The sequence below is a fragment of the Mobula birostris genome, chromosome 20 (assembly GCF_030028105.1).
Source record: "Mobula birostris isolate sMobBir1 chromosome 20, sMobBir1.hap1, whole genome shotgun sequence".
Classification (NCBI taxonomy): Eukaryota; Metazoa; Chordata; class Chondrichthyes; order Myliobatiformes; family Myliobatidae; genus Mobula; species Mobula birostris.
In genome coordinates, this window is record NC_092389.1 from 26,997,246 (window position 1) to 27,019,293 (window position 22,048).

The 22,048-nt window shown below is 40.8% G+C and overlaps 1 protein-coding gene across 7 annotated transcripts in view; it reads right to left on the minus strand.

Moving 5' to 3' along the window:
- pknox2 (pbx/knotted 1 homeobox 2) overlaps positions 1-22,048 on the minus strand; it is a 522,498-nt gene that overhangs the window by 428,928 nt on the left and 71,522 nt on the right. For all 7 annotated transcript variants that reach the window (XM_072238378.1, XM_072238384.1, XM_072238383.1 and 4 more), the window contains exon 2: positions 14,936-14,996. The gene's annotated coding sequence lies outside the window, so the exon portion shown is untranslated. The remainder of the gene's footprint in view (positions 1-14,935; positions 14,997-22,048) is intronic.

A 22,048-nucleotide genomic window follows, 5' to 3' on the forward strand; every position in this document is an offset into this window, starting at 1 on the left:
GCATTGCTGCTTGTAGGACTTGGTTATTCCCATTGTCTATTACACTCCTTGTTGTACAACTATGATTAAAAATAATACAGACACTTTAGCAAGTCAAGAGGTTTTGTAAGATGCCAGATAGATTCAAATTTTTTTAAAAAATTCAATATACAAGCCTGATATGCTGCACAGTTTCTGCTCTAAGGTTAGCAGTACAAGCAATTTAACATGCTCCATTACTTGCAAGAACTGAATGGACAAATGGTAAACCATATGTACACAAAATGCATTCTTCAGTATGTCCATCACCTTACAGAATCCCTTTCCAACCTGCCTTTCTTGTTTCCTGTCCAAAGATATCAACTTTTGCACATCTTCAGTTCCTGTACCAACTCCTCACGTGACATGGTCTCTCAAACTTCCATTCAGACCAGCTCCAAAATGGCAAGTACATAATTGATGAAGACATCACGAGGTCTGGGAAGCAAACCCTTTGGACCTTCAGCTGGTTGTCCTTCAGCAGAATGTCCTTCTAAAAAAATAATGATGTCAGCCTCCCCAAACCCCTCTCTCCAAAATACACCAGCCAACCTGATCACCATCCATTCATTCTCTAATGCCTCACACGCCTCCCTAAACCAACTAGATGACAACCAATCCAACAACAGGAGAGGAAGACCATTTTCCAAACTTAACGTGCACAGATTTTGGTGTGGTCAGCCAACAGCTAAAAGGGAGGGTCCAGTTTAGTCAATATTTTTGAGTGAGCAAGTTTTCAACCATGTCATCACATGCAAAAGCCAAATGGATACCAGATACTGTTCCTCTGTAAACTAGAAGGAAAGATAATCTGTGGCCTTAATAATTCCTTCTAATGCCCTTGTTTCTTAATTGTCAACTCTGACTGGATATGCCCTGGTGGTATCTCACACAATGGAGACAGGAAATGACGAGCAAGCCTACAGAAGGCACCAGGCAAGAACAGGAGGTAGACATTAGGTTGTTTTCAGGTAATATTAAAAACACTGCATGACCTCCAAATACTTGTGTCCATTTTCAACAATACATTATTGCAAATGTGTGAATAGCTCTGCCAAAGCAACAGTCTCCCACCTGCCTCAAGCGGTTTCCAAAATCTTGGCTTTTACACAGAAACTTAGTTATTGCAGATTATTTTTAATGTTTATATCCCAAGGCACCATGCATACTTGCATGCGATGCTGTTTTTAAATGATATACTTGGTTGGATATTGCAGTTTATATGCACGGGTAAAGCTCCATTTCTGTTCCAAGTTCACAACACCTTTTATTGAAGTGACAATTCCATTTCCCACACCTCCCATCTTTGTGGCCATGGCAACCACGAAGTGCCAATATTATATTGAACTCTAGATAGCTTCTTGCTGTCATCACACCCACTGGGAATGAGGCCCAGACTGCATCAAATTTCTTTCACAGCACAGATTCAAGCTCATGCTTCAAAGACAAAAGAGCTGCACGCCAATGTAACAGATTATGTATAGCATTTCAATATTCTGGTCACAGGCAAGTACACAAAATACCTCATGGTCATTTGGTAGATCATGGCATTGAGATCTCAGAGTGGTCTAATATTTCCTTTCATTATTCAATTTAGGCTGGAAGAAATGCTGGCAAGCTCAGGATTTCTTGTCCATTCTCAACTACCTTTGAGAAGGTATTTGGTAGCCATCACATTAAAACACTGCAGTCTTTCTAGTGAAGACACCACGTAGGGTAGAGAATTCTTTAATTTAAAGCAGAAATAGCAATAATTTTCCACAAAGCATTGGACTTGGAGGGGAACCTGCCAGTTGTGATATCATGTTTTGAGATCAGTTTTTTTTTGAGAGTGAGATGGTTCTATCAGGGCACCTTGATGATTAACTGCAATACATTTAATAGATGGTACACATTATAGACAAGGTGTATTGTTGGTAGAAGAGTGAATGTTTATGGTGATACAATAGTTGCCAATCAAGAGAACTGCTTTTCTGAGATGACGCTGAGTATACAGTAGTTAGACCTCATCTAAACTTGTCATCCTTTTAAAATTTTAAGACTTTAATCAAATTACTTGAGGTTTAAATAAAAACTGAAGTCTTTTAAAGTGTTCAGGTTAAGGGGTGGCATGGTAACATAGTGGTTAGAACATTACTTTACAGCACCAGCAATCATCGGCCGTGGTTGAATTCCAGCTGCTGCCTGTAAGGAACATATGTTCTCTTCGTGACCACGTGGGCTTCCTCCAGTGCCCTCTCACGTTTCAAAGGGTTAATAAGTTGTGGGCATGCTATGTTGGTGCCAGAAGCATGGTGACACTTGTGGGCTGCCCAGCACGATCCTCGCTGATTTGATTTGAGGCTAAACCAACACATTTCACCGGATGGTTTGACATTTCAATGTACAGTACATGGATGATAGAAAAACCAGGAGGGAAGGGTTAGATTGATCGTGGAATAGGTTAAAAGATCAGCACAACATCATGTGCCAAAGGGTCTGTACTGTGCTATAATGTTCTAAACTCTATGTGACAAATAAAGCTAACTTTTTAACCATGATCTAAGTTGCAGAAATATTCTGAACTAAAATTATTTTTGTTGAACACTTCTGACCCACTTTCAAAGATTCAATATTACAAACCAAGTATGGAAAACGGAACAGTCTACAATGAGGGCTCAGCAACTACAAAGTGGCACGCTTCCTCTTGGAATGAATAACCTTGTGATAGCAGCCTAGATCTATTTGCATTGGCTAGAGCTTTGTGACCTTGCTATGAACCCTGAGGGATATAGACTAAGACACTATTCACCATCTTTTCTCACCACAGGCTTCATTTCTGCTCATTGTAAGGTGTTAAGACACTTAATATTGGTCTTGCCCTAAATACAGTTCTCAGAAGTTAATGGTCTTCAAGAAATAATTGGCCCCTAACTAACACATGAAGATTGCTTTCAGCTGTTTGAATACACAGTCCAAACAAGTACATGAATCAAATCCGTGGCTCATCACCCCAACATATTTATCAACAACAAAAAAATTGCCTTTGCATGGAACTATTAATAAAGCGTTCTAAGGCACTTAACAGAATTACTACCAAACGAAAGAAGATCTGTATCATTAACACTGAAAGTACTGACCGAAGGTTCATCCATAAATCCCTATGAGATATCCCTGCAATCCAGTTATTGTGCAGCATCACAGTTGTTAATAATTACTTTCTTTGAATGGGTTTTTTCCCATCATTTCTTTACTCACAGTATTTTCATTCCAGTAGTTCTATAATCCATCTTTGTATGCAAGACATGCTTCCAGAAATCCCAAAAATCTAGGAAGTGTCATCAAGGCAGTGGTGACTACGTTGTGGGAGCCATTGGAGGAGAGAGGACTAATGCATTATTTTAACAAGTTTTTCACCTTTAGACACCTGCAGATACCCACAAGGCCAGTATTTATCATCCACCATTGTGAGCCACACTCATGTCACGACAATCCTTCTGATGAAGGTGGTCACACGTTACTTTTTCCAGAGAGTTCCACCATTTAAATTGAACTCAATTAAGGGCTAGCGATATATTTAAAACTCAGGATGGTGAGCGGCTTGGAGGAGAAGCTGTCAGTGCTAGGGTTCTCTAACACCTGGTGTGTAATATTGAATCTTTGAAAACGGGTCAGAAGTATTCTACAAAAAGAACTTTGCCCTTCTGCCTGCGAGAGATCACAGGTCAACAGTGAGTCCGAGAATGTTGTTGATGAGGCTGCAAAGAATGGTAAGGTTACTGAACGTCAGGGACTGGTGGTTAGGCACTCTTTTGTTGAAGGTGGTCACTGCCAATGCAAATGCTACATTAGGGAGTTTTTAAAAATCTTTTTAAAAATGTTCTGCAGTTAATGTTAAACAGCTAATCCTACACATTCACAACAATGATCACTTTTACTGCAAATCCTTTTAATAAACAGTCCGCAAGCATGGAACCATTCTCCATATCAGAGCCTTTACGACTGATGATCAGAGCTCCAAATACTTCATACCTGAAGAGAGATAAATTAAAGCCCCATAATCTTCCCTTTATCGGGATCATGGGGTCAACAATGAACAAAAAAATAAAGAAGAACAGCCATTCCAAATGTAGCAAAAAGTTTCTTATAGAACCTGAAACATGAACGCAATTTCCACCGATGTTGCCTGACCTACTGAGTTTTTACAGCACCTGCTCTTTTAATTCAAATTATCAGCAGTTATTGCTTACAACACACATCAAAGTTGCTGGTGAACGCAGCAGGCCAGGCAGCATCTCTAGGAAGAGGTACAGTCGACGTTTCAGGCCGAGACCCTTCATCAGGACTAACTGAAGGAAGAGTGAGTAAGGGATTTGAAAGTTGGAGGGGGAGGGGGAGATCCAAAATGATAGGAGAAGACAGGAGGGGGAGGGATGGAGCCAAGAGCTGGACAGGTGATAGGCAAAAGGGGATACGAGAGGATCATGGGACAGGAGGTCCGGGAAGAAAGACAAGGAGGTGGGGGGGGGGACCCAGAGGATGGGCAAGGGGTATATTCAGAGGGACAGAGGGAGAAAAAGGAGAGAGAGAAAAAATGTGTGTATAAAAATAAGTAACAGATGGGGTACGAGGGGGAGGTGGGGCATTAGCGGAAGTTAGAGAAGTCGATGTTCATGCCATCAGGTTGGAGGCTAACCCAGACGGAATATAAGGTGTTGTTCCTCCAACCTGAGTGTGGCTTCATCTTTACAGCAGAGGAGGCCGTGGATAGACATATCAGAATGGGAATGGGATGTGGAATTAAAATGTGTGGCCACTGGGAGATCCTGCTTTCTCTGGCGGACAGAGCGTAGATGTTCAGCAAAGCGGTCTCCCAGTCTGCGTCGGGTCTCGCCAATATATAAAAGGCCACATCGGGAGCACCGGACGCAGTATATCACCCCAGCCGACTCACAGGTGAAGTGTTGCCTCACCTGGAAGGACTGTCTGGGGCCCTGAATGGTGGTAAGGGAGGAAGTGTAAGGGCATGTGTAGCACTTGTTCCGCTTACACGGATAAGTGCCAGGAGGGAGATCAGTGGGGAGGGATGGGGGGGACGAATGGACAAGGGAGTTGTGTAGGGAGCGATCGGGGGGGGGGGGGGGGAGGGCACTTATCTCCTGGCACATCACGTTCCCATCGACTTCTCTAACTTCCGCTAATGCCCCACCTCCCCCTCGTACCCCATCTGTTATTTATTTTTATACACACATTCTTTCTCTCACTCTCCTTTTTCTCCCTATGTCCCTCTCACTATACCCCTTGTCCATCCACTGGTTCCCCCCCCCTCTTTCTTTCTCCCTGGGCCTCCTGTCCCATGATCCTCTCATATCCCCTTTGCCTAGCACCTGTCCAGCTCTTGGCTCTATCCCTCCCCCTCTTGTCTTCTCCTATCATTTTAGATCTCCCCCTCCCCCTCCCCCTCCCCCTCCAACTTTCAAATCCCTTACTCACTCTTCCTTCAGTTAGTCCTGACGAAGGGTCTCGGCCTGAAACGTCGACTGTACCTCTTCCTACAGATGCTGCCTGGCCTGCTGCGTTCATCAGCAACTTTGATGTGTGTTGCTTGAACTTCCAGCATCTGCAGAATTCCTGTTGTTAGCATTTATTGCTTTATGATTTGCATTGATTGTAAAACTAGAAATATTTGATCTGAAAAAAATTTGAGCCAAATCCATTTGGGAAGACTGAGTGTCAGTTGGACTTCAACTGCAAGCTTCTGTTTATGTTTATTCAGGCAAACAAAAAAAAACTCCATCAGCAACACACTGGAAAATTTCCAATGTCCATATAAAAGTGGCAAGACTTGTCTCCAGAGATGTTTTCTTTGGAGGCTACTAAATAGTTGATTAACAGAATGAAGAAACGACCATGTCGTTCTCTGATGCCCAATTTTCTCCCCAGATAGACTATCCAAGGACTGTTTGTCCACTGCCTAAATTAACCAAATTAAACCAAGACCCTGACAGACTTCTCAAGGAATCGTACTCTTTGGGGACCATCTCACTAGGATCCGAGCTAGATTTTATTTACTGTATTGAAGAGTCAACATTATGGTGGGCTTGGAACATATTGAGGTGAGGGTGCAGGGGGACAAAGGTGAAGCATCTGCTGACGTCAGACTGTACTGCCTCAAGAGAGGGAATGGTGATGACACTGCCAGGGTTAGAGCTGTGCTCACGGGCGGGATCAAAGGAGGACAGTGGAGCAGAAGGCTCGGGGAGGTGAGGAAGTGGCAAAATGAGGGCTCAGAAGAGTAAGAGGAGGATGAGATTTTGGAGGTGGGTGGCATGAGAGGCAAGTGAAAGGTGGGTACAGTGGAGAAAGAGCAGCAGGACCCAGTGGCACTGGTGGAGATGGAATTCAGCAACAGTAGCACTAGCATTACTGCAGACCAGGTCTAACAAGCGATCCATTGAGGCAAGTCACTTCACTAGCAAATGATGATCTACATGCATCCCATTTCATTGGAACCTGTTAAACACTTCATGCAAGCTGAACAGTTTGCTTAAAGAACTCATACATCAAAGCAACATCCATTGGCAAAAGTTAGAATACATGAACCAGAGTTATAGAATTCAATCACAACAAATGAACCAGTCAACTTTAGCTCCTTGGAAATTAATAATTCCTTTAGAAAGCAGTTGTGTCTCATAATTCCTAAATATAACATACACCGCTTTGAAGTGAATAGTGTATTTGTTAAATGCTGAATCTCCAAGTAAACCACTGAAATGAAGACTGAAGCTCAAAGTATTTATTCCGTGGAATCTATTTTTGAAATCAATGTGCAAACAGAATATTAACATCAGGCACTTCAGTCTTTTAGACTCACTCCTGAGTTTGTCATTAGCTGCTATTCTCATTTATTTGGGCAACAGGTGCTGGTAATTAATCCATGTTACTATTTACAGCTCCTCCTGTATTGTCTGTATTGTCTCATATCTTTACCTGTCACAATACCAGCTCCACATCATCATACCAGCATCTTTTTAATTGCTCCTACATAATCACAGGCCTTCTCTTCCACATCATCCCTTCCCCAATGTACATTGCCTTTGCCAAATGGGCTTTTAATTGAAATATTCATTGTTTTGCTTATTCCACTTTTGCTGCCTAGCCTAATTACAACATTTTCAATTTGAAATTTCTGTGCCTGAGGTACTTGGTTTCTCAATGACATCAACCATCCTTGGACTTGGGGCTGGGAGGATAAGTTTTTAAAAAATGGTTTTAAACCCTGCAACTTTGTGACCCATTTCCATAAAACCTGTATCTAGAATGAAAAATATGAAGGAAAACTGATGGTTGTGGTATACAGTACTTGGATTCGCCAGGAGAATTTGATATGGGGGTACACAAGAGACTGCTGCATTAGACTTGGGGTCATGGGATTCCTGTACAGAGGCTGTTAATCCATGGAAATCAGAACAGAAATAAATGACTAATCTCATAATAATTTAGTTCCTGCAAGCAATATTCCAAGGCTAGAACCAGATGCTTCTAGTGGGAAGCAGTTAGGGAACCAAGTGCAAAAACTGCTAAATTTAAATCAAACTCGTGGCTTCATTGAGGGAGTTGGGCTAAAATATTTTAATGAAGAATTCTGCCTTTCCTGTACATTTATTGCAATTGGTATGCACAAAGCTAATTGGAGACATGCATATTATTTAAATTTAACCTCTCCATTGTATACCTTTCTGCCCAGTGGGGAAATGGAAGTGGTTGTACTATAGAGTTCTTTCTATTTTGCTCTATGTACTGAGAATTGTCACCCCAAGAGCTGCACAGAGGAATATCCAAAGTTCAGCACCACAGCAGAGAGTGAAGCAAGTTAAAAGGTTTCACTTTTAGTTCATATATCACAGCAAGACATTCACTGGATTGAAAGGTTTGTGGAAATTCCTGGGATTGTGTTCCAGACATCATGGCCCTTTGCTCAACAAGGAAACCTGGAAATATTATAATCCCAGACACATGAGATTCTGAGATTCCAGAAAAGCTCAGCAGGTCAGGCTGGGACTGGAGGGAAATATACAGTCTGTGTTTCAGGCCGAGACCCTTCATCAGGACTGGACAGGACACCATCCTATTCTTATTTTTACCCACAGACAACTGATATAGGGGAAAAATATCACAGCAATTGGTGTTACTGGTCAAGCTTGAGAAGGTTTGATAATTGCATGGTTGTTATGTGTTCCATTATTTAGCAACACCATCCCGCAACTTGAAAAACTCAAAATACAGAATAGGATGTCAGGGCTCATCTCACTGCTTTACACTTGTGGAAGAAAGGCTTCAATAGCAACTCATTTGGAGAAGAGGCAATAATGAACCATCCCAGAGAGCGAAGAGCATTTTGAAATGTATTCACTGATGTAATGCATGAAATGCTAGTTCCCACATTCTACAAAGAAACAGATGGCCTGACGATGGAGGCTGTACAATAAACTTTTGCCAGGACAACAGGGAGAGCTCTGCTGTAATATTTTAAACAGTGCTGCAGAATCTTACATATAGTGTAAGATTCATTCTTCCTGTTTTTATATATAATTTTATATACAATTGCCATATATATGTACAGGAAGAATGGGGCCTCAATATAATGCCCCAGCTGAAAGGTAGTTTAACAATAACCTGGGTCCTCAGTGAATTGCCAGCACAAACAGTACTCAGTGAAATTATCAAGATCAACCTTTCAACTCAGTGGTGACAATTTTGTTATTAAGTTAAAATTCTTTTTTTTTTGGGGGGGTGGGGGTGCACAGCACTTCCCCTATGAGAGAACTGCAAAAAATAGCAACTAGTGCACAACATAAATTAGATAGGGTAATTCTACAGAGCTTGTTAGAACATACAGTTAAAAGAAAACCAGTACAAAAGAACATTGAAAATCCATTTTAAAATAATTGTCTCATATAAGGGCATTCTGAAATTAGTTTTTCAAGAAAATTAATTCAGTGTTGAATTGTCCTCTGTTTAGACCCCAATACCACACAGTTGTGTGCTAAATTACAAAGGGTGCATAAGCTAATTAGCTCCAAGGGTATTATTAGCAGTATCTCCATTTACATTTTCTCTCATTCACTAGACCTGGAACTCATGGGCAATGCCGGAATTTAGTGTCCATCACTACCTGCATTCTCAGTTCAGAGTGATTCAGTGAGCCACACTGGTGGCTCCGAAGTCTGGAGGTTTCCTTCCTTGAAGAACAGTTTCAGAATCAGTTTTAATATCACTGGCATAGTGTATGTCATGAAATTTGCTGTTTTGTGGCAGCAGTACAGTGCAATACATAAAAATAACTATATAATAAAAAATAACAATAAAAACAAGTATATATTTATATATATATATATATATAATAACTTAAATAAGTAGTGCAAAAAGAGAATAAAATAGTAAGGTAGTGCTCATGAGTTCATTGTCTTTTCAGAAATCTAATGGAAGAGGGGAAGAAGTTCCTAAAATATTGAGTGTGTGTCCTGTACTATCCCCTTGATGGTAGCAATGAGAAGAGAGCATGTCCTGGACGATGGGGGTCCTTAATGGCGGATGCCGCATTTTTGAGCATTGCCTTTTGAAGCTGTCCGGAATGCTGGGGAGGCTGGTGCCCAAGATGGGGCTGGCTGAGTTCACAGCCTTCTGCAACTTTTTCCGATCCTGTGCAGTGGCTCCTCCCCCCATACCAGACGGTGATGCATCCAGTTAGAACGTTCTTCACAATACATCTGTAAGTATTTGCGAGAATCTTACAGGAGTAATGAACCAGGTGAGCTTTTAAACACGGCCGCAGTTTCAAAATTAATTTTACCAAAACCAGCCTTTGTTTCATTCCCGGCTTATTTAACTATTTCAATTTAAATTTCCTAGTTGCCAAGTCGGAACTCAAACACATAACTCCAGACCAACTATCCAGAATTCTCTCTGTTACTACACTGATTTAAAGACCTGCATTAGCACCCTGATACATATTGATCAAAGGAGGTAGAGGAGGTCTGTGACACAGCCCCAACCCCAATTTTGTTTCAGTTAAGAAACTGAAGGGTCAAGGCCAAGCTTGGATGAGTTAAATTACCCAACTCATTCATTAAGCCTCACACTATATTTTGAAGCCTCATAATTTTTTGGTCTGATGTTTTACTTTGTAGTTTACACCTAATATTTTTCAGTATTTCAGTCAACCCATTCTTCATCATGCCCTTCTGAAACCATTTACCATTCATATTTATGCTCCCTGGTTGGCACTTGGATTATTTTGCTGCAGAATTGTCTTGTCCCATTTACGCATGAAAGCAGGTTGAGGTAGGGAAATGAATTCACAGAAAACAAAACTGCACTTCTAGAACCCCATTCACAGCTTTCTGTCATCCCAGTGCACATGCTAATCAATAAACACCCGACCTCCCGCTCTCTTGTTTTTTTTAAACTACAAACCACACCAGTCAGCAAACCTCAGTGATAGTGATAACAGACCCTCCCTCTCATGAATCCTTGCACTTGTTGCGTTGTTGCATATGAAGAGTGTCATGTCTGATTCCTGTATCTATTGATGATGCCAGCAACAAAACAACCTTCCGATAACTTTCAGAATCAGAATCAGGTTGATTATCACTGTCATGCAATTTGTTGTTTCCTGGCAGCAGTACAGTGTAATATATAAAATACACTGGAAGTTATAACAAGAAATAAATATTTTAATAAAATAAGCAAAATGAGAGCAAAAAAAAAGTGAGGTAGACTGCATGAGTTTATTTTCCATTCAGAAATCTAATTGTGGAGGGGAAAAAGCTGTTCCCTAAAACATTGAATGTAGGTCTTCAGGCTCCTCGGCCCTCTCTCTGAAGGTAGCAATGGGAACAGGACATGTCCTGGGTGATGGTGGTCCTTAATGATGGATGCTGCCTTTTTAAGGCATTGCCTTTTGAAGATGTCCTCCATGGTTAACTCCATGAAGACTAGTGCCCATGATGGAGCTGGCTGAGTTTACAACCCTCTGCAGCTTTTTCCAATCCTGTGCAGTAGCCCCTCCATACCAGACGGTGATGCAACCAGTTAGAATGCTCTCCACTGTACATCAGTAGAAATTTGCTAGAGTCTTTGGTGACATACCAAATCTCCTCAAACTCCTAATGAAATAAAGTTGCTGTTGTGCCTTCTTTCCACTACTGACCCCTCAATAAGGACTGGTGTGTGTTCCCCAGACTTCCTCTTCCTGAAGATAACAATCAATTCTTTGGTCTTGCTGACATTGAATGAAAGGCTGTTGTTGTGACACCACTCAACCAGCCGATCTATCTTGCTTCTGTATGCCTCCTTGTCACCATCTGAGATTCTACCAACAGAGAAAGCCGGTGCTACCCTTCTAGGAATGAACGTATGTAAGTAAGTCAGACTTTTGAATTTAATAATATGATAGGAGCTTGTTCTCAAAGTTAAAATTCAAAGGCAAGTTTATTGTCATATGCACAAACACAAGTATGCATAGGTAGTGAAAACTTTACACAGGAATGGCCTGTAGCAGGCTTTTCTCAGCTGTAGCTATAGCTGCAGCTGCTTCTGTGTAACCAGCAACCCTCCTTCTCCCCTCAGTTCAAGACACAGAATGAATCAGAGGCCCCTTTCCTTCTTAGGGTTAGTTTCTCAACCAGACGAATATGGCCATTCAGTGGTGCAGCAGCATTAAAAGAACCTCAAAGCAGTCTAGATCACCAACAGCTGAATTTGCCCACCAATGAAAAGCCTCATAGATTCCAGCTGCCCATACTGCAGTAAGAGACTAGTTTTTATTAGCGAAAGTGTCGAAGGCTAATGTTCAGTGACCAACAGCCTGCCATCAGGAAAAACAATGTAGCAGCAATGATTGGGGCAGTATGTGCCAATGGCTGGTCTAGTAATATAGGCCAATGATCAACCTGTACACGGTGGTATGACATCTACCAGAGAATTAGCTTTTGTAATAAATATTAACTGGTATATCAAAATCATATGGTCATTTTTGAAGACAAGGATGTGCCAACATTGGAGAGGGTCCAGGGGAGTTTACAAGACTGAGCTGAGAATGAAAGGGTTAGCGTATGAGGAGCATTTGTTGGCTCTGGGCCTGTACTCGCTGGAGTTTAAAAGAATGAGGGGGTTTGTTGGCTCTGGGCCTGTACTCGCTGGAGTTTAAAAGAATGAGGGGGTTCTCATTGAAACCTATCAAATATCGAAAGCCCTGGATAGAGTGGATGTGGAGTGGATACTTCCAATCAAGGGAAAGTATAGGACCAGAAATGAGGAGGAAGTTCTTTAGCCAAAGGACAGTGAATCTGTGGAATTCATTGCCACAAACAACTGTGGCGGTCAAGTGATTGGGTGTATTTAAAGCGGAGGTTGCTAGATTTTTGATTAGTAAGCCTATCATAGGTTATCGGGAGAAGGCAAGAGAATGGGGCTGAGAGGGAAAATAAATCAGCCATTATTGAATGACAAAGCTGAATTGATGGGACAAAGGGCCTAGTTCTGCACCTACATCTTATTACAGATAACACTTCTTGAATTAGCATGATTTAGTACTATATATATTTGTATTTCAATGTCACAGAGCTGAAATTGGAGTGTTTAACTTTCTGACTTAGACTCAGCAGACCCTGCTACCTAACCCAAGAACTCCCAATCCTATTTCTTTGATTTCTTGCTTTTGCTATGTCTGTCTGTAATACAGCAGTAATGCCATGATCCTGTGATGTTTACTCAGGAAGTAGTGATACACTTGCTGGCTGCTGAACTGACCCTGACCAAACGAGACCTTGTGCCTACAGTTAACCTGTCACCCGAAGTAATGGTGATTATCGGCACTTGTACGGCTTTTGGTCTCCTGCCTGGTACCAAAACTGATTGGCCAATGCTTCTCTGTTGACAGCAGTCTCATATCAATTACTTTTCCAATTACTACTGAAGCAAAGGTGCTTATCATCTGCAGTGCTTGACCTTACTTTGATAAATTATCCTCACAACAGTATCTCAGTTGTAATGGTCCCAACAGATTCCGTTATAGTCACCTGCTGATTATTTACATTTTCATGTCTTTCTGTTGCTTCATTGGAAATATTACACTTCAAGGATCCTCAAATTGGCTTAAGAATTAAAAAAATAATTAAATCACAAACAAGAGAAAATCTGCAGATGCTGAAAATCTAAGCAACACACACAAAACGCTGGAGGAACTCACCAGGCCAGGCAGCAACCATGGAAAAAAGTACAGTCGAAGCTTCGTGTCGCGCTGGGGGATTTCGGCCTGAAGCGTCGACTGTACTTCTTTCCGTGGTTGCTGCCTAGCCTGCTGGGTTCCTCCAGTGTCTTGTGTGTTGCTAAAAAAAATAATTATATGCTTTTCTTTTGAATAAAGAAGTCTAGCTATAGCACTTCCTATAACCAAAAAGTAGGAAGGCCGTCAAGAAAGATAAGTGGCCTTGTTCCATAAATACAAAATCTATTTTTTTTAGTTGTAACCATTGTTCCCTCCAGCCTGCTTGGGTGCATGACCGTGCAGTAACTGAAATGATCCTGCGCACGTAGCCTTTATCGCCGCACAACTGGAATTTTATAATGTTAATAGAATTTTGAAATTATGTTAATATATTTTTGAAATTATGCTAATAATTTTGAAATCATGCTAATATAATTTTGAAATTATGTTAACATAAATTTAAAATCTATATTAATATAATTGTGAAATACCCTGTAATTATGTGTTAATAAATATAATCCATAAATTTTCTAAATGATAAATGTACCACAGCCTTTATTTTGAAACATTTAGAGCTTCAACCTATTTACATTGTCAATGTTGCAAGATACAACATTTGTTGTAAATTGTAACAATAAACACAGAATGGATACTGGTAGCTCATTGTTAATAAACCACCAGCCCACTGAACGCCGAAGCCGTCTGGTCAATATATTTTACTTTTGCCATTGTGCTTGTCAGTTGTTTTGACTACCTGACATCATTTAATGTGTTGTGAAATATGGTTTGTTTGCTTGATGTGTACATTGCAAAAAAAAATTTTAAGTGCCGCACATTTCTCAGGCTGTGTAAAAATTTCCTGCTCAAGTGCAATGATTAGTCTGTGCCGCTCTAAATTAAATTTAGAGGGAACGTTGATTGTTACATTCACCCTGACTGCTCCCCTCCATTCCTGTGTGGGTAACTAGCTACTGATCAAGTGCCTCACACCATCAGTGCAGGAACTAACTTTCTCTGCCTACATCATACACCAGCCTAGAGAAAATTCTCAGCCGTCTACAGGATATGCAATGTGCACTAGAATCAAGTCATTACAAGCTTTCAAAGGGCTATCCAAATGGTGCAAGATCTCAGTAATCCTCCTCTCACAAATCAGAATTAGGTCATATGAACATGATTACTAAGAAAGCGATGGCAGTTGAGAACTTCCAAATCCAACATACCTGTACTGGTCTTTTTTTCATTCAAATTACACTGTCAGTCAGGTTTTATCACTATCACCTTCAACTATGTTCAACTCTAACTAGGGCTGCCAACACTCTGTATCTGTCCTATAGTATCCAGGAATTAAAGATTAACAAGTTAAAATCAAAGAATATTTTCTTTTAAAAAGTGTTTCATCATCTTCCTTAAACAATTTTGTTCCTTAATTATGAAAACATTAACAAGGGAAGAAAATAAAAGTGGAAGGCATGCACTATGATGATGGACATTCCAGGCAACCAATAACAAAAGAGTGACTGAAGGTCACGTCCTGAAACATTGAAGTACAAGTCCAACCAGAATTAGCAACTCTACTCTTGACAATTCTGCATTTGGTCAACATGTTTCAAAGCTTCTGGAGTCATTTTGCTAGCAAAGTGCCACAAGACTTTCAAAATTACTTACAATGGCGATTTCTCGGTGAAGTAAGGTTTTCAGGAAAATTTCAAATGCTCCTCTGACACATCTGTGGAAATACAAGGTATCATGATGGTCAAGTTAACCAGTTGCTCACAAGAGTTGCCAACAGCATTAATACAACAACTTATATCTGCAATGTAACTAAAGGCTTCAAAGAGCTCTAAATAGGTAAAAGGAAATTGGCTCCAAGCCAAACAGGGAAATATGAGATAGGAGGGATGAAATTGGAGGAAGATGTGGAGATAAGGGATGGAAAGACTTCCAATAGATGTTAAAGCCAACACAAGACCTATAAACATAAGGTGTTGCTACTTAAGAGCCAGTAGAAGTCAATGAAGTGCGCATGTACCAAACAATTCCTGGCAGAAAAGTTAGGGTGTTATTTACGAATAACTTCTAGTTCAATCAAGTCTGTCGAGTTTGAATTCTTGGCAAGAAACCTCGAAGCTTCACCAGATACCAATAGTTATACAATTATGACTGAACTAAAACTGATATAGATTGACAGATTTCTGGACTGGGTAGTGAAATGCTGTGGCCAAATAGCCAAAGATCAGAGATGGGGTTGAGACTCAGTTGGTATTCTGAAGAAGTTTTGGAAAATGAGAGTGCTTTTGAAAAGTTTTGGAATTGGTTACTGTAGAGGATTGTAGTATCTTGATCATTCAGTTTATTTAAAACAGAGTTTTATTGATTTCTAGTTATTAAGGGACTCAAGGGATGCTGGGATATTACAGGAAAACTATGTTGAAGTAGATGATCTTAATGAATAGCACAACAGACTTCTGTGTCCATCTGGTCTACTCCAGATCTATTTCTTATGTTCTTGCATTCTTACATGCCTTCATCTTGCCCCTGTGTTGGTGGGTGGCCAAGTGGTTACGGCATCGGTCTAGTGATCTGAAGGTCGTTAGTTCGAGCTTCAGCTGTGGCAACGTGTTGTGTCCTTGAGCAAGGCACTTAACCACACATTGCTCTGCGACAACACCGGTGCCAAGCTGTATCGGCCCTAGTGCCCTTCCCTTGGACAACATCGGTGGCATGGAGAGGGGAAACTTGCAGCATAGGCAACTGCTGGTCTTCCATACAACCTTGCCCAGGCCTGTGCCCTGGAAACCTTCCAAGGCACAAAATTCACGGTCTCATGAGACTAATGGATGCCTATATATCATCTTGCCCCTGTAACATCCTATTGAGTAGGCAACCATGCAGCGTATTAACAATATAAAGTCACATGAAAAAGCTAAAAGGTGTCATTCAGGAGGAATATCCACGTGCTTTTGCATTAATACAAGTGAGGCAGGGAGATGTTCATGAGTGCACGCACGAGCAGAGAACCATGAACAACGGGAGGAATGGGACGGACAGGGAAGTAAAACCAAGTATTCTTAGGTAAATTCTTAAAAATAGGTAAAGATTGAAAGAGTGCAGAGAAAATTTACGAGGATGTTGCCAGGACTTTGTTCCTAGAGCATAGAAGAATGAGGGGCGATTAGACAGAGGAATACAAAACAATAAGGGGCACAAAGGTTCAAAGATACAATTTAATGTCAGAGAAATGTATACAATATACACCCTGAAATGCTTTTTCTTCGCATAGATAGGGTAAATGCAAGGAGACTTTTTCCACTGAGGTTGGGAAATACCAGAACTACGTTAACTGGGTTAACTGTGAATGGTGAATTGCTAAGAGGAACACGAGGGTGAATTTCTTCACTCAGAGGGTGATGAGAGTGTGGAATGAGCTACCAGTGGTGGAAGTGAGTTCAATTCCAAAATTTTCCGGACATTTGGATAGATACATGAATAGGAAGGGTATGGAGGGCTCTGGTCCAGGACTAGGCAGATAAATAGTCCAGCATGGGCAAGATGGGCTGAAGGGCCTGCTTCTGTGCTGTAGTGTTCAATGACTCTATGACTCTAAATGAAATCTAAGCCTCAAAATGCTAACCAGAACATTGATTTGTCATATAAATAGAGCAAATTCACAAATGGAGATCAAATAATGAAGAAGCAGATAGTGCAAGTCTGTGATACTCGCATTAAAGCAAAGTCAGGGTAAAATGATAAATTCCACCCTCGGCGAAGCATTGATCTGTTCTGCCACAAACTATGGAATGAATCATCTGATAAAAAAGCTTTTACGAGTACATGGTTAGACATAGTGTTTTAAAGGTGAAAGGTCATCTCTGCAGAACCCTTCTTGTAGCACAATAATGCAACTGCCAATGAGATTTGACGCCACTTCGTATGGAGGCGCAATGCACAGGATTGAAACAGACTCAGAGAGCTCCATCACAGGTGGAAGCTTACCCACCACTCAGGGCATTTTCAAAAAGCGGTGCCTCAAGAAGGCAGCATCCATCATCAAAGATCCTCACCATCTGGGACATACCCTCTTCTAGAACAGAGATGAGGAGGAATTTCTTTAGCCATAGGGTGATGAATCTGTGGAATTTTTTGCCACAGACAGCTGTGGAGGCCAAGACATTTGGGTGTATTTAAAGAGGAGGCCGATAGGTTCTTGGTTACCAAGGGAATCGAAGGTTATGGGGAGAAGGCAGGAGAATGGAGTTGAGAGGGATAATAAATCAACCATAGTGGAATGGCGGAGCAGACTCGATGGGCTGAATGGCTTAATTCTGCTCCTATGTCTCATGGTCTTCCCATTACTATCATCAGGGAAGTGGTATAGGAGTATGAAGATCTGCACTCAAGGTTTTATGAACAATTTTTTTCCCTCTGTCATCAGATTTCTAAATGGTCCATGAATACTACCTCACTATTCCTCTTTTGCACTATTTGTTTATCGTAACTCACAGTAATTTTTGTCTTGTACTGCACTGTCACCACAAAAGAACAAATATCACAACATATGTCAGCAATAATAAACCTAATCATAACTCTGATTTTGGAATGATAACATATAGATTGGCTAGATTGGAAACCAGCCAAAATTTTTGTGATGTCAAGTTTATTTAAGGAAAATGGCCACCTAAGAAATATTGTAATGTCATAAAGATAACATGTTCTAGAGAAAGCATTTTAGGATTCAAGCTGACTTGTTGTCAAAATCAGTTAGTGAAATTGGGAGCACTGGTGATGGAGCAGAACTGTGCGCAGTAACTCATCTTTGGATCAGACATGATATCGGGACTGACTGCGCAAATTAAGATGAATCAAAAGGTAACAGAAGTGAGATTGTTATTTATTTATTTAGAAATATAGTGCAGAACAGGCCCCTCTGGTCCTTTGAGCTGCAACCCCCGATTTAATCCTAAATTAATTATGGGACAATTTACAATGACCAATTAACCTGCTAACGCCTTTGGAATGTGGGAAGAAACCCAAAGAACCAGAGAAAACCCAAGCATTCCACAGGGAGGATGTACAGACTCCTTACAGGTGACGTCGGAATTGAACTCCTAAGTCCAACGCCCCGAGCTGTAATAGCGTCACGCTACAATGGCGCCCCGTGAACCTTTTCCTCTTCAAAGTTTAAGAAGAAAAAGTGCACTGTCGTAAGAAAGACTTTCTTCCAAAGGGGTAAACCATAAAATTATAGCACGGTCAGGAAGGACTTCTGCAATGGCTAATGGAAATATCAAAAACTCAATCCAAAATGTTGTTGCAACCAGATTTCAAATCTATGATTACTACATCTTGGTTGAAGTAAACTATTTTCTCCTTTCACTGAAATTAAAACACTTGCTAATGCATTAAACATTAGATGTGTACAAACATCAAAACATGTGTTGGAAACATAGATGAATTTAAGAGATATAGTGAGGAAGGAACAAGGAGATGCTCTATATTCCTGTATTTTATTACGGAATCAAATTAATAGCATTGTCATAAATAGCACCAAATAACATGCGAATTAGCTCTAAAAGAGTTCCCATTGACTGAGTTGCTCCCACTCAATAGTCACTTTTAGCAGAACAGTAAGTGATCAAATACAATTTGCAACTTAAATCAATGTGAGATATGATTTTACAATCTGAGATTACATTTCTGCATGTGATATACATTGCCTAAGAAACCAGTGCATCACAAAAAGTGGTAAATTGTTTTATTATTATTACCGTCCTGAGGTTCAATGAAAAACCTTTCTTGCATAACTTCCATACAGATCAATTTAATACAACTGTGCTTTGAGGTAGTACAGTGTGCACTTTCTCTGTACCTGTAAGTCATAATGAGGTAGATTGTGAGGTCAAGAGTCCATTTCATTGTACCAGAGAACCGTCCTATAATAGCAGGATAGGAGCTGTCCTTGAGCCTGTGCTATGTACTTTCAGGCTTTTGTATCGTCTGCCCAATGGAAGGAGAAGAAAGAATTCCTAGGGTGGAGGGGGCTATGATTGTGTTGGCTGCATTACTGAGGCAGCGAGAAGTGTCCACTGAGTCTGTGGAGGGGAGCTTCTTGCAGCCATGGGCGAAGCAGCTGCCATACCAAGCTGCGATGCGTCCCACTACTGTGGTATCATCTGCAAACTTGTAGATGGAGTTAGAGGAAAACCTGGTCACAATTCTGAGTGTATCGAAGGTAGGGGAGAGGGCTAAGAATGCAACCTTGTGAGGCACCAGTGTTGAGAATGATCGTGGTGGAGGCATTGCTGACTACCCTCACTGATTGCAGTCTGTTGGTCAGGAAGCCAAGGATCCAGCCACAAAAAGAGCTGTTGAGTCTCAGCTCCAGGAGCTTGGAAGATGAGTTTGCTTGGAGGCGGGGCTATAGTCATTAAACAACAGCCTAACGTAGGTGTCTCCACTGTCCAGATGCTTCATGGATGATTGCAGAACCAGCAAGATGGCATCTACTGTAGATCTGTTTGGGCAGTAGGCAAAATTGTAGTGGGCTAAAGTTGTCTGGGAGTTTTATGCAAGCCATCATGAGACTCTCAAAGCAATCATGGTAGATGCAGATGCCGAGAATCACTGGGCAGTGTGTTGCCTTGTTTTTCTTAGGTCTTTTTAAAAGTAGGTGGGAACCTCAGATTGAAGCAAAGAGATATTGAAAATGCCTGCAAGTACACCTGCTCGCTGATCTGTGCAGGATCTAAGGATACTATCTGGGCTAGATGCGTTCCACAGGTTCACGCTCTGGAAGATGGACCTTACATCTACAATGGTAACTGGGGGGGGGGGGGGTTGGGGGGGTAACGTGCTTTGGAGGCTGTTGATGGTGAAATATCAATCTGCCTCTATTCAAAAAGCGCACATACTAACTACTAACCTCTGCCACCTACTAGGTATGTAAGGTACACAAATTAATGCTTCGTTCCTACAACAATAACTAAAAATAAAAAGAAAATCATTGGACATGTCTCCAATTCGCCACAGATGTTACTAAAGTGGCACTCTCCAATTTGCTTTCCTCTAGGGTACTTTTAAACATGAAATGATAGTTCCAATGGTGTAGCTATTCATTCTCACCCTAAACACTAGCCCTAATTTATCCTGCCATGACATTATTGATATGTGAGCCTGCAATAAATGTGACATTCCTTTTGACCATGAAGTGTAAGAGCACGTGAAAACAATAGCTTATCGAATCTTGTCCATCAGCGTCAGCGTTATGCACTTTCCACTGGGCTGTCATTGAACAGATGCAGGGTTTTCCCTCTCCCCGACTCAGCAGCACTGCCCAAACACACTGCAGATGAGATCCGCTGAAGATACCTTATCTACATATTCCTTCCTACAAAGACAACAATCCACCTGCAATGCCGGATTTCAGATTACTGATTACAGGTTAAATCAGTGTCAAAGCTTAACTGGAATTTTAGGCCTGAGTTTTGTACAATACAGATTTAGATCTGCTTGGAACCTTCCAATTCTATGTCATTCTTTTCTTTCAATTTGAATCTCGATTCTAGCTGCCTCCTGTCCATACTGAGGCGCTCAAAAGTATCATCATGAAATCAGTTTTCACCAGCAGGTAGTGAAAACTGGAGGTAATGGCAGAGGAGGCAGAATCCACTGCAATGTAGTATGAAAATGTGTTGTGTTAATGAAGACTCAAATGTAGGAGCTTAAACCTGAAGCCTGGAGTAGAGCTTCACCTCATAACTCAAGGCTGTAAACCTTCTTTGATAATAGCTAAAATTCATTTAATAAATATAAAAAGAACAGACAGAGGTGGATTCAAAGTAGCTTTCAAAAACAATATCAGGCTAAAACCAAACTACAGAGTAAACTCACTGTATCTGTCTTTCTCACTACAATTAGCTTTCGCCTGCATTTCTAAAATTTTAAATATATTCATAAAGCACCAATTAAGGGAATTCACAGGTAATTATCTATTCGGTTTCTCTGCAAACCTAGCTTCTGACTAGGATTAATGATGTTAGAAATGTGCTACTCATTCCAGATTACAGCATAGTCATTGCAAGGAATTAAAAACACTTTAGGTAAATCAAATGTTCTGTTTTATTGTTGCTACTTGCCTCAAAAAGGCAAACTAGGTTTCCTTTATTGCTTGAAAACAGGCTACAGAAGAGAATTAATGTTTTTTTTAAACTCTGCAGGTTTATCATAGGTGAAAGAAACTACTATTTCCAAAGGAAGTTATGTATGTTTGAATGAGTCATTTTTCAAGTGCAAGTGTTGGCAGACTGTTCAATTGGGAAGGTGGGGGTCAGAGTCATCAGTAGCAATAGATTTCTTTCATCACCTGAGCTCCAATCACAATTTAACAAGTGCCAATGAGCTATTCATAGCACCCATATCACACCAGATATGGTTTAATCAGAGTTTGGAATACAACATAATGTACTCCAGCCCTCCAAATATGAAGACCAGGAGTCCATTAGCTTTCTTGATTACCTTCTGGTACTGCCTCTGAAATTTCAATGATATATACACATCCCAAGGAGCTTCACTGGACACCCAGTCCCATTCCATTTATTAATTATGTTGTCCTTTCATTCTTATGAGAGACACTTAAAAATAGATTTGCCTACAATGAAATGCTAAAATTTTACCAGTGCACTTTATACTGCTTATTGTAACTGCAATGCCCTGGTTAATATTTCTACTGCGATGCTGTGAAGTAGTTTATATTAGCAGTTTTCTGTAAAAGCAGTGTGCCAT